We start from the raw sequence: 13405 nt of genomic DNA, 5'->3' as shown, positions 1-13405 counted from the left end.
ATGGCGTTCAGAGTACATTCGGACCCCAATTAGATCAAGAAAACGGTCCCGATTGGCAGGAATTGAACGAGACTGCCCATAGATACGCACATGGGACATGTACGCAGGAAAAACCCCAGAAAAGGAAAGCGTCCCAACCCCCAACCAAACAGGCAGAACACACCCCCATGAATCCTGTAACCACACACCGCAGGGCCTCAGGAGAAGGGGAAGCAGACTTACTTTACACAACCCCGTTAACCGTGACCCAATTACGGGACGCGTGTGGAAAAATTACACCGTTCCTTCCCACTTCAGACCCCCACCAATTTTTCGCGAAAGTCAGACAACAGGCAACCATGTACGGCCTGGATGAAAAGGAGCAAGTGAAGCTCACAGTTTTAAGCCTTGACCCTTCAGTCGTAGCAGCCCTTCCCAACCCACAGAATGTAGGAGGAGGCACACTCCAAGAGATGCACACAGCGATCCTTGATGCAATCGGCATTTACTGGACGTTTGTGGATCCACTTTACCGCAGTTTCTGGAGAGTTTGTCCCCAGATAATATGGCCAAATGGACCTGAATTCCGGTCTCCCACGCCACAGAAGCTGGACGAAAAGCTTGCGCAAATTATGACCCCTCAGATGAGGCCTACAATGAAAAATGGGTTTTGAAGAGATTGTCCCGCGCTTGGGAGCAATCAATTGCAGGCAAAACCGTATTTTCACACCCGATGAAGAGCAGGCAGAAATGAACCCAATTAATGCACACCAGAACCCCGCATGGGTAAATGAGGGCAGGAACAGCCAACCCCAGCCCAAAGCTCAGGAATGTTATAATTATGGACAGCTAGGACACTTTTCACGAGAGTGCAACGCGCCCCAGAAGCAGCAGAGAAACCAACAGACAGGCACCCTAAACAAGAATAGGGCAAAGCTGATCCATAGCGTTCGCGCCCGTTCAGAGAGTACAGACATGAACGGCACCGACGGATGGTGTTCGGGCTCCCAAACTTGGGTCTGCGACACCCTTTGGGACAAGTCCGGTAGACCGGTAGACTGGTAGTAGCAGGCAAAGTTCGGGGACAACCCGTAGAATTTCTTTGGGACACAGGAGGGTCCCGCACCACACTCAATTCCTCCATGATGTTCCAGCGAGACATGTGGCCCACAACAGACACCATTACACTCAGCAGCTTTACAGGCCAATTACAGCAGGGACACATCACAGCCCCTATAGCAATACAGATAGGGAACATCACGACCAAGCACCCCGTAGTTTTAGTTGATCTGCCCCAGACAGCAGAACATATCCTTTGGATCGATTTCATGAGCTCCCATAACCTTTCTTTTGATCCAGTTAACAAGTGTGTTTGGAAAATGGCAAAGGCAGCACGAGCCCCCGCCACGCTCACAGTAGGAGAATACATAAATAGGATTAGCTCAGTTGGAGACTTCTGGTTCGACCCTCGAGCCATTAGTGCAAACAAACAGGTTAGGGCAGTCCTGCAGGAACACAAAACAGCATTTGCACAGCACAAGCACAACTGTGACAGTTTGGCTGGTTTTGTGAACGTTACAGGTCCCGGCCCTAAACCCCAGAAGCAGTACGGATTTCCCCAGGAAGCAGAGGGAGAAATCTCCAAAGTAATAGAGAGTTTGTTAGATCAAGGCGTACTCAGATCAGTAGCCTCCACAAACAACGCACCAATTTGGCCCGTCAGAAAACCGGATGGATCATGGCGACTGACCATTGATTACCGGGAACTGAACAAAGTAACCACAGCAACAGCCCCCACCTTAGCCACGGGTCACGAGACCATGCTCAAACAGGGACTACAGTCAAAATGTTTTTCGGTTTTGGACATTAGTAATGGCTTCTGGTCCATTCCATTGGCTAAAGCGTGCCAGGACAAATTTGCCTTTACATTCCAAGGGCAACAATACACGTGGACATGCCTTCCACAAGGCTTCCACAACTCCCCCTCCATTTTCCACCGACAGCTGGCAAATGGTTTAGCAAGCTTTTCCCGCCCCGATTGTCTGGTCCAGTATGTAGACGACTTGTTACTACAGTCAGACACAAAGGGAGAGCACATTTTGCTTCTCGTCGAACTCTTAAAAGAAATTGGTTGTAAAGTCAATCCCAAGAAGGCCCAGATTTTGAAAGAAAAAGTGATTTACTTGGGAACAGTGATCACTCATGGTAAACGCGAAATCGAGCACAAGAGAATTGACCCGATCGTCAAATTGCCCCTTCCCCACAATGTCTCAGCCCTCCGATCATTTTTGGACTAGTTGGCTACTGCCGAAACCATATTGACGGTTTCGCCACTAAAGCGGCGCCCCTTTCCGAACTTCTCAAGAAGCAGGCACCTTGGGAATGGCTTCCACAGCAGACAGATGCCATGGACGCTTTGAAAAGAGCACTCAACACAGCCCCCGCACTACAGGTCCCAGATCCACATTCCCCGTACGCTATAGAGGTAGCAAGCACCGACCGAACTCTTTCGGCCGTGCTCCTCCAGGAATGCCACGACCAGTTACGCCCCATTGCATACGCCTCACGCATGTTAGACCCCATAGAGCAAGGATTTTCTGCCTGTGAAAGGCACCTGCTTGCGATTTTTTGGGCAGTGCAATACTTCGCCTACATTACAGGTCTCAACCCCATCACCATCCTCACAGAACACACACCAACACAGCTATTGTTAGACGGCCGACTTAAAGATGGCAGTCAGCCAAATCCGTGCAGCCTGTTGGACCCTTCTTTTACAGGGACGGGACATCACGGTAAAGAGAACCAAAACCCACACATTCCTTGCCGACAATCTGCAGAATGCAGTCACACCTCACGAATGTGAGATCATCACCACTAAACAGAACACAGGCCCATTTATTCCCAAAACACCCCCCAGGAAAACAGGTAGTACACCCCAGAGACCCCAGCCCACAGACACGTGCGCACCCCTAAGGATTTATGTGGATGGCTCATCCACAGTGTTAAACGGAAAAAGAATTACCGGTTGCAGTATATATGTAGAGGACGCGCAGGGACGCGCCCTTGATGAAATTTCCTTGAAATTGCCAGGACACTTAGGCTCGCAGGCCGCAAAGCTGGCAGCAATTGCATATATTGTAGACCACCCAGACTCGTTCCTGACCCCAGCAGACATCTATTCAGACAGCCTGTATGTCTGCAATAGTTTGACAGACTTTCTACCACTCTGGAAAACAAGAGGATTTGTTTCCGCAGACGGTCAACCTCTACCTCAGCCCTATTACTCCGCCATATCTTAGAGACAGCGAAGGATAGGAAACTTGGCATAATTAAGGTTTGCGGTCATCACTGTTCTTCCCCCCTTGTGACGTTAAAGCAGGCGCCCTAGGGAATGGCAGGATCCAGGCATGGTTATTTTTGGAACCCCCCCAAACGCACCCCAGTACACGCAGTTCAGGTCTCACAGACCAACATTCAGGATTTAGCGAAGGCCCAGAAAGAGGATGAGAATCAGGGAAGTTTTAAAGGGAACCTTGCCAGCCCCGTATGACAAGTTTGGAAACGCGATCACCACACACGACGGTGTGATTTTAAAGGATGGCCTTTATATAGTTCCCAACCAGGACAGGAACCAGATCATTTGTCAGTTCCATGACAATCATGGACACCAAGGAATTGAACCCACCCTCGCCCACCTCAGACCGCTTTGCTGGTGGCCTGATTTAAAAACCGATGTCACACACTACGTAGAGAATTGTTTAATCTGTGCCCAGAACAATCCGGACAGATATGCGAAAAAGGCTCAACTTAGCCATACCCGCCCCCTTAATGGACCCTGGACAAATCGCCAGATAGATTATATAGGACCCCTACCTCCGTGCAGAAATGGTTACAAGTATGTGTTGGTGGTCATAGACACCTTCACAAAATGGGTGGAAGCATTTCCGTCAAGAACTAATACGGCCAAGACGACAGCTAAAATATTAACACACCACATCTTTACAAGATGGGGCCTCCCACGCAGTATAGAGTCCGACCAAGGCTCCCATTTCACCGGACGCGTAATGAAAAACGTCCTCACGATTTTCGGAACCAGACAGAAGTTCCATATCGCATACCACCCCCAGTCAAGCGGTATAGTAGAACGAATGAATAGGACATTGAAAGCTACTCTCAGGAAAATGGTTCAGCAAAATAATAGCACCTGGGATTCAGTACTCCCATTTGCTTTGATGTTTTTAAGAAACACGGTATCCACGTCTACAGGTTACACCCCCCACACCCTCATGACCGGACGCCCCATGAAAGGCACTGAGTTTTTACTAGGACAGGATTTGGCCAGCCCCGCAGTTACAGCCCTCACACATGAAAACACGGTCACACAACTAGTACAGAACATAAAAAGAAACAGAGCAAGGCATGTTTCGACAAAACAGTACATGCCACTGAGTTTACAGTAGGGCAGCAAGTTATACTTTCCTTTTACAACCCCAGTTCATTCCTCTCCCCAAAATTTTCTGGACCATACTCCATTTCAGACAAAGTCAGCCCCTCAGTAAACAAAATAACCTATCCCAATGGTAAGTCTGCGTGGTTTCACATAAACCAGCTCAAGGCTTATGGCTCACAGAATAACCAGACACACCACATCCTGCTCGCAGCAGTAGACGATCATGCCCCGCCCACAGATGACATATTCCTACCCACCCCCAACTACTCCAGCCCGCCCTCAGACACAACTTCAACTCCGCATCCCCAGAGGCACAACTCTGCCTCTCCCTTCCCTCAGCCAGCAGCGACAGCGACAGTGATAGCGATCACGACGACGATAGCCACAGCACACCACGTTACAACTATACCCCTGCGCCAGGCCCCACTCCCAGCGAATCTGAGCATGATTCTACCGACCCATTTGAGATCACTTATATCAAAGCCCCTGACCCAGACCCACCGCCCGATGATTACTGATTGAAGCATAGTAGCTCCAACCTCGACACACAATTCTGGCACTGAGACAATTTGTTCAGGCTCATCCGGAATGATGAGATGGACCCCAATTCGCCCCAAGCAGCTTTAGCACGGTTACTACAGACAAGAGTTTGGCAGCCGGGCGAAGATGATGACTTAGAGTCTGACTCCCACCAAACAAATCCTTTTGCGACCCTGTTCGCTATTGAGCAGTGAGGTGTCCAGATGATGGAGAAAAAAGGAACCGATGGAGAGATACGGTGTCCTTTCTGATGGAACCTGCACCATGTTTGTTGAATGTTTGTTCGTTAGTGTTATCGTTAAGTGTTGTGTGTAAACTCGGAAAGTTTTTTTCACGGCACCATGTCACCACCCCCTTTGACGCCCAATGGCTGTTAGAGGAACTAGTTTGTCCCCAGAAACTTGTTCATGGAACAAGTTTGTCCCAGACAAGAGTTCGGAGGAACTAGTTTGTCGACAGAACCTTATTAAAGGTACAAGTTTGTCCCAGACAATAGTTCAGAGGAACCAGTCTGTCGACAGAACCCGACTCATAGTTGCTCTCCTAATTCGAGAGGCAGCCCCGCACGAGGACCACATTCTTACCCGTTCTTGCCGGTTGCTCAGGCAGTGGAGAAACGGCGTTGGTCACCGCTCTGCTTGAGGACCCCCCTCTGGTCAGCTACGCTCGGGTAGAGCACATACGGCATTGATCACCGTCCTACCTGGGATTCCACCCATTTCTTACCCATACGCAACCCATTTTGGCTCGTTACATTCAAAATTCTTTTGTTTGGTTTTGGCAACCCTTAGGTTGCTTCCCTATGCTATTTACATTCTCAAACGTTGGGATGATAAATCACACAGGCTGCGAGACGGCTCGCAGTACGGCAGTATTTTCTTAGATGTCTTGTCCAAATATTCGTTTTTTTTTAATGAGGGAGTCACAAATGGTGACCAATTATGAAGGGAAATTGGCAGTAAAGGACAGACAGACAGACATATGAGATCTTAAGCAAGATAATAACAGAAATTATGCTTGTGTTCACAGAACTCCAGAAACCCAGGAACCTCAGAGGAAGACAAAGTCCGACAAAGATGATGACAGCCTTCGTGTTCACATGGATCTTAGCGGGATCCCTTCAGTTGCTAGCGGACGCCACCTCCCTGACCCCACCACACAAACCGTAAACGATTCTCACCCCTGTAATACATGGAACCCCGAGATAACTAGCCCAGCATCAGCTAGCAATACCCCGACCTGGTGTGATAAGTTTATCATCTGGTACTCACTCTCATATGTAGTCAAAGCACTCTTAGTGCTGGCGATACTTTGCAGTGTTGTGCAAACGTTTAGAGTCAGGAAATGGCGAAAGAGAGCATATCGCTCTCGCACCCCGGTATACAGATTTAGGTCCCCCATTTTCAGATTTCACCAGACCCCCGAACCCATTGGGACGGATTAAAGAGCATCCATTTTGTTTAATGCATTCTATGGAATAAAGAGATGTGAACCTCTGTGTCTGACTGCCAGGCCAGAGAAATTTGTGTGCTGCTATTTTGTACAGTTTAAGATGTATAGATTATTTTTGGATTGTTTGTATTTTTGGATTGTTTAAATAAAGATAATTTATTGAGAGTAGTTAGAGGTTCCAGTTTTTTTATTTTTCTGTAATGCATGTATTAATGTCATAGCGCCCCGTAGAATTTTTTGATAATGAATGTATTTAAAATGGTTGAGTAAAATTGTGTTGCATAGGATAGGACAGTGTAGAGCCTAAGCATGGGTGCCCCGGGGATCAGAGGAGGAAGACGCCATGGTAATGTGATCCTTCACGCTTCACGTTGAGGATCACAAGGAGTGTGTGTAGCCATCTGGGATGGCCACGTCCCGATTACAAAATGGACACCCGCAAAGAATGCAGGGAAAATTGGACAATGCTAAGAAACAAGCAGGTGCAAGCTCTGTCTGTTGAGTAGAACCTTAAACGCTCAGACAGGACAGAAACTACCGAACGATTTACATACTAATGAGCCATCTCCGTGGACAAAAGGGAAACATTTAGATACACAATGTTAGGACAGACTCCCCGGCGCCAGAAGAAGCTAAGACAAAGCAGACTGGCAGTCACCAGGGCACGCCCAGCGATCAGGCCACCACCCCTCTATTGGAGGAAAATCGATACCGATGATTGGGAAAGACCCAATTAGTTGAGGCCAAGTTCAAGGCCCGCCCAAAAGATCGCGAAGCCCTTTGCAGTATAAGAGGTATCACCCAAGGGAGAATCTTCCTCCTTTGGCTTTGGCTCTCATCGAAGAGAGAGACCAGCCAAGCAGCTACAGAAGACCAAGTAAGTTCCAAGTCAACGCACGCTATGAGATAGACGCTCTTAGTTGCTACCCTGTAAACAGCTCAACCCAGCAGCCTCAGAACCGAGCCCCATAATCCAGTAACCCCACCCAACACGAAGGGCAATTATGGACACTATGGGCAATTTATCAAGGCCAATCCACCTAACCTGCACATCTTTGGACTGTGGGAGGAAATCGGAGCACCCGGAGGAAACCCACGCACACACGGGGAGGCTGTGCAGACTCCGCACAGACAGTGACCCAAGCCGGAATCGAACCTGGGACCCTGGAGCTGTGAAGAAATTGTGCTATCCACAATGCTGCTGTGCTGCCCAATAATAGAATCTGTTTGGAGGTTGCTTTGAAGGAAATAACACAACTTTAACATTATCTTCATGCTAATCCTCAGCCTCCTATGTTACTGCTCTTCAGTTATTATGTCGCCATTTAATTCTCCAACTAGAGTTCCCTGTCATTTGGGTCATCATTGAGAAGGTGCATTCAACAACAAGAACAAGAACTTACATTTATATAGTGCCTTTAATGTACAAAAACATCCCAAGGTGCTTGGAGAATTAGCCCGTCTACCATTTAAAAGGTAAATTTTGTGTGGGGCTGCTGCCAACGCAGAATAATCCTAGCATTAAGTCAAAGCTATGGGGTTAACCTCTATGATTTTGTGTGCCAGTAACTGTAGGCACAATTGTCAGTTTAAGACAGAAGCCGCTATTTGATATGGACGGGAGAATGGTGCCCTTTCTCTTTATGTCAATGATACAAATTAAACTCGTCTAATCCAAATCTTCATTGCAGTTGAGCATCAAAGTCACCTACCCGCCAATAATTTGCTCCAGTTCGATACACGGGTGGGAAATGTATCGAATAATAAACCAGTAATCATTGCCATTTCCAGTAAAGGAGCATCATATTCATATCTTTAAAAATGGACTGTACTCAGCATTGAATATTATGGAACTTCCTCATTTCAATTAAAAGCAGACATTAAAAGGCTGATAATAGGGTTGCCGAGGGTCAGGTGACTTTTACAAGTTTTACAATGACTCATAAGTACCTCAAGTCCCAGAAAGTTCCAAATTGAATAGCCATGGGTGGAGTACCTCCTTTGAACGGAGATACCAAGGCAAAACCATTTGTGGAATTAACATGCCCTTTGTTTATGGACTTACCCAAATTACAAGATCTATGGACTCTTAGACACACATGCTGGGATTTACTATCCGCAACCAGGCGGGACCTCGCCACGGAGATTCAGCAGCCCAGCTAAACTTTCATTGACTTTTGGCAAGATTAGGCAATCCTGGTGGCAGGCAAGACTGGAAAACACCCACACCCTTCACAGTCTCTGATCTCAAAACTTAACAAAGAGAGCTATAGAAAAGTCAGTTCAACATGGATAGGTGTGAACATTCGCCATCCCCCCCCCCATCCACCCCCCCCCCCCCCAATTGTGTTGTAATGGCTCTTAACTTCAAACAATTCTGGGTGGACAATAGAAGTATGGCTCATATGGTCACCTGATTTAAAAACTGTCTTCAGATAACCAATCTTACTTACTCCAAGCACTAGGGGAAACTAATTAGCCTGCAAACAACACAGCAACAAACAGCAGCAACGGTAGCAACATCTTTGCCTTAAGACTGTAGACTCCAACATCATAAGGTCTCCAAGCCTATTTCTTTATAGATCCACCTGTACAGAATACCCACCCTCTAGTAATAAGACCACAAAAAAATAACTTCGGAGCAGGCCTGAAGCAAGATGAGCCAATTGTGCAACCTATGAACTATTGCTTCATTTGTAACTTGTTAAAGTGCATTATTCTCTTAAACTGCAGGCTCCTTGAGTGGGTGTGTCTACCTGTGTGTGTATGTGTGCATGTGGGTGGGTGGGTGAGCGACACGTCATTAACCATTTGGAGTGGGTGTGTAAATAAATATTTAAACCCATGAAAGCTTGCTGTTGATTCAAATTAACCATACACTCAGGGGTTAAGAAACATACTTTTTCAAAAACACACCTATTACCAACAGTAAGGGGAAGGAAACGGAAATGTTGGTTCTTTCTCGTCCCAGTCTGTAACAATCAATCTGACACTCTAATTGCCATCCTATGCTCCTAGTATGAAACACTATCTCAGGCACACTGAAGCAAGGATGTTAATCCCATATGGCATTCATTTTCTGTCCGGATGTGTATTGTGGAGGAAATCAGATTTCCCTTGCTGTGTTGTTTGCATTCCCTATCCTGTGCCAATGTTCCCCTTGCATTTTTGCTGGTCAGAAATGCCTAGTTTTCAAAATGCACACCCTCTCTCCACTGAGGGCAGGTCCCCAAGGTCTCCAATTTAAACGGGAGACAGAAATCAGATTTCCTCCTGCATCCCATTTTTCTCTGGTGCTGTGTGACATTGGCACACAAGGCCTGAGACCTCATGAAGGAAATGAAAAACCTGCTGATGAGTCTGGAATATTCTGAAAATTAAACGTAAAATCTTTTGGACAGTTGTGACGATTTTGAATGCTTGGCTGATTTCCAAGTGCTAATAGGTTTTAGTACAGTCAGTGTTCCATTCATATGAGAGTGAAAGACACTTTAGAAGAGTTGCAATTAAAAACTATCCCTTTGATGTACTTTCTGGTTTGGTATCAGAAAGGATTCTAAGCATTGAAGGTTTGATTTCAGAATGTATTTACTTGTCAAATCAATAATATGGAAGTTTTATTAGATGAAGAGTTTTGTTCCTCCAAGGAATGTAAAATATTTCCCATTGACATTTCAAGGAATCTGCGGACTGTATATAATGCAAACTAGGTGAGTGGCAGTGGTGGATACATTGAGGCATGGACAATCTGACAGGGCATGGGCCAGCATGGGGGTGGGTGGGCGGTGAGACAGGTAAAGTGTGAGAAATAGGGGGCTGGTAAACACGGTTAGGTACTGGGATGTAAAAGTCAGCACAGTGGTCCATAGACTGCTTTTCCTTTTGCAGACTAATGGTGATTTAATCTGAAGGTCACCACATCTCAGGCAACGGTCAAGATTGAGAAGGTGGAGCCGGTACAGGAATCAAACTCACGCTGTTGGCATCACTCCACATCACAAACTAGCCATCCAGCAACTGAGCTAATCTTTGACTTGACACGAGCAATGCCCACCATTGGCAACAGAAACACAAAAGGTCAGCCCTTCAGGAATAGAAGGGTTAACTCTATAAGTGTTTTTGAATGTTTCAATACATTAAAGGCACTATATGTAAATTGTCCTTGTTGCTGAACAAATGGCAGGGAACCCTTATTGGAGGATTAAACAGCTACCCCATTGTTCTATTCTGAACCTCCATTGTCCTCTTGACATGTGGTTTCTCCACTGGGATCACAGAATCACAAAGATTGCCCCTTAACCATCTTCATGTCCCTCGTATGTTTCATCACACATATACGATTCAACGTTGAAGCCATCACACCACCATTACTGTACATCTGAGACAGTCTGGAAACTCTTCTCTTAACAGAATTTACAGTGCAAAAGGAGGCCATTCGGCCCATTGAATCTGCACTGGCCCCTGGAAACAGCACCCTACTTAAACCCACGCCTCCACCCTATCCCTGTAACCCAGTAACCCTAACTAACCTTTTGAACTCTAAGGGGCAATTTAGCATGACCAATCCACCTAACCTGCACATCTTTGGACTGTGGGAGGAAACCGGAGCACCCGTTGGAAACCTACGCAGACACGGGGAGAAAGTGCAAAGTCCACACAGAGTATCACCCGAGGCTGGAATTGAACCTCGGGTCCCTGGAGCTGTGAGGCAGCAGTGCTAACCACTGTGCCACTGTGCAGCCCTTATTATTCGAATGTGATATAAAAAATCCAAAAATGCAGACAGCTCAGGACATGTCTCAATCAGGACATGTAAAACAAAAACGCTGCAAGGCAATAGAAATGGTGGCTTCAGGTTTTGTATAAAGTTAGACCAATTCAGAATAGACATGCGTTCAGAAAACTCCCCTTCCCTGTTCTTTTGCCTGCGGTGGATGGAGGCAGAGCTATGTTAATGAGCTAAATGGGGTTTTGGCAGATGTAACTTGAGTGTGTGCAAATAATAAAGGAAATTCACACATAGTTTGGTTCAAAGCCAACATAAAATCAGTTATGTTAGCATTTGGGAGAAAACAGCATGATTCCATTCTCAGACCATAAGTTGCACCAAACCTTCCATGACAATTGGAATTGACTGCTGGGCTGAGCCTACTTTGAATTCATTTTGGGCTCTGTACTCACAATTTGGAATAACCAGTAAGCCTGCAATTGAATTACAGGCTTTGTGAATTAATAAGCAGCACAATAGCTCATTGCGGTGACTGATATCAATAAAGTTGAATCCTGATAAAAGCACATGTAGTGTATCAAGGCATATTCTTGTATCATGCTCATACTTGTAACGGAATTTCAATAAATAAAACATAAATATGATAAATTTGCAAATCTTTGTAGTCACTGATTCCAGAATATAATCCACGAAGGAATACCTCAAATGCACATCATTTTTACAGAAATAAGCTACTGTCTGATTGAAATGTAGCAATTGATTCATTGAATTCAATATCAAGCATGAAATAATGGGAACCTTTTTGTCTTCGATCTGTTTTATTTTATTTAAGAATTGAGTCTGGAATTCTATATAATGGAAATAAACAGATTGTGGCCTAGCTTAATACAATTCCCAGTATAATGAATATTTCATTACATGGTGCCAGTTTACTTAGATCCTTCATAGGGATGAAGTTAATGGCTTTAAAAGATTTGCAATTCTGAGTACACAAAAAAAATGACTGTGGAATAGTTGAGCACTGCAATAGTGAGTAGTCAGCAGAAGGTCAGGAGTGCCAATTAATTTTTAATTTTTCTCTGCAAAAGATTTTTCTCTCTGATAAACTGACACCATCACCACTTGTGTAAAAAATAAATGAATACCGATGCAGCTGGGTCTCAGCACCTGAATATTTATTTTAATGAAAACTTCATAGAAAATATTTAGAGATGGGAACAAGCATGAAAAGGAGCAAATAATAAGGTTGTACTTTACACCAGTGGGTTGGCTCCCTCAACAGCACAACTCAGCTATTTATAGTTAGAATCATAGAATGGTACAGCATCAACTACATTACCCCATTAACATTTTTGTTATGGCATGGTGGTGCAGAGGTTAGAACTGCTGCCTCACGGCGCCGAGGTCCCGGGTTCAATCCCGGCTCTGGGTCACTGCCTGTGTGGATTCTGCACATTCTCCCTGTGTCTGCGTGGATCTCACTCCCACAACCAAAGATGTGCAGGCTAGGTAGATTGGCCATGCTAAATTGCCCCCGAATTGGAAAAAACGAATTGGGTGCTCTAAATTTATAAAAAATAACCTTCCCGTTACTTCATCAAAGAACTTGGTTAATTTAGACAAACACAATTTTCTTTTAACAAATTCTTACTGGTGTGCTTGTATTCGTCCAGATTTTCCAAATGCCAAATTATTTTCTCAATTATTGTCTCTAAAGGTTCCCCTTCATGGAGCTTAGACTGATGGGCCTGTGACTGTCAGATTTATCCCTCTCCCTTTCTTCACACACAATGGGGTTAGTGGAGGTGGCGGTGGGATGGTGGTCACATTCCCAATCCACCAGACCTCTGACACCAATCCCATATCTAGGGAGGATTGAAAGATTGTTACCAGACCCTTCTCAATGCCCAAACTTACTTTGCTCAGCAACCCAGGATGCATTTCATTCAGAATTGGTGGCTTTTCTAAATAAAGTATTGCCAATTTGTTAAGTCGCTTCTCTTTATCTATTATTACTCTCATCCTCTTATTTACTGCTGTATTGGCAATATGCTCTTCAGTGAAGTACCTCTGCCATGCCCTCATATCACAAGAAGATCTGGGGCTGGATTCTCCATTTCTGAGACTAAGTGTTGACGTTGGCGCAGGATTCGTGGAGTTCCACGACAGAAAAACTGGCGCCACACCTGGACCGATTCTGTTATTGTTGAGGAGCTAGCACTAGTGCCATGTGAGATTCCGATCAGAAACGGTGC

The sequence above is a fragment of the Scyliorhinus torazame genome, chromosome 1 (assembly GCF_047496885.1).
Source record: "Scyliorhinus torazame isolate Kashiwa2021f chromosome 1, sScyTor2.1, whole genome shotgun sequence".
Taxonomy (NCBI): Eukaryota; Metazoa; Chordata; class Chondrichthyes; order Carcharhiniformes; family Scyliorhinidae; genus Scyliorhinus; species Scyliorhinus torazame.
This window is presented reverse-complemented; position numbering follows the sequence as displayed.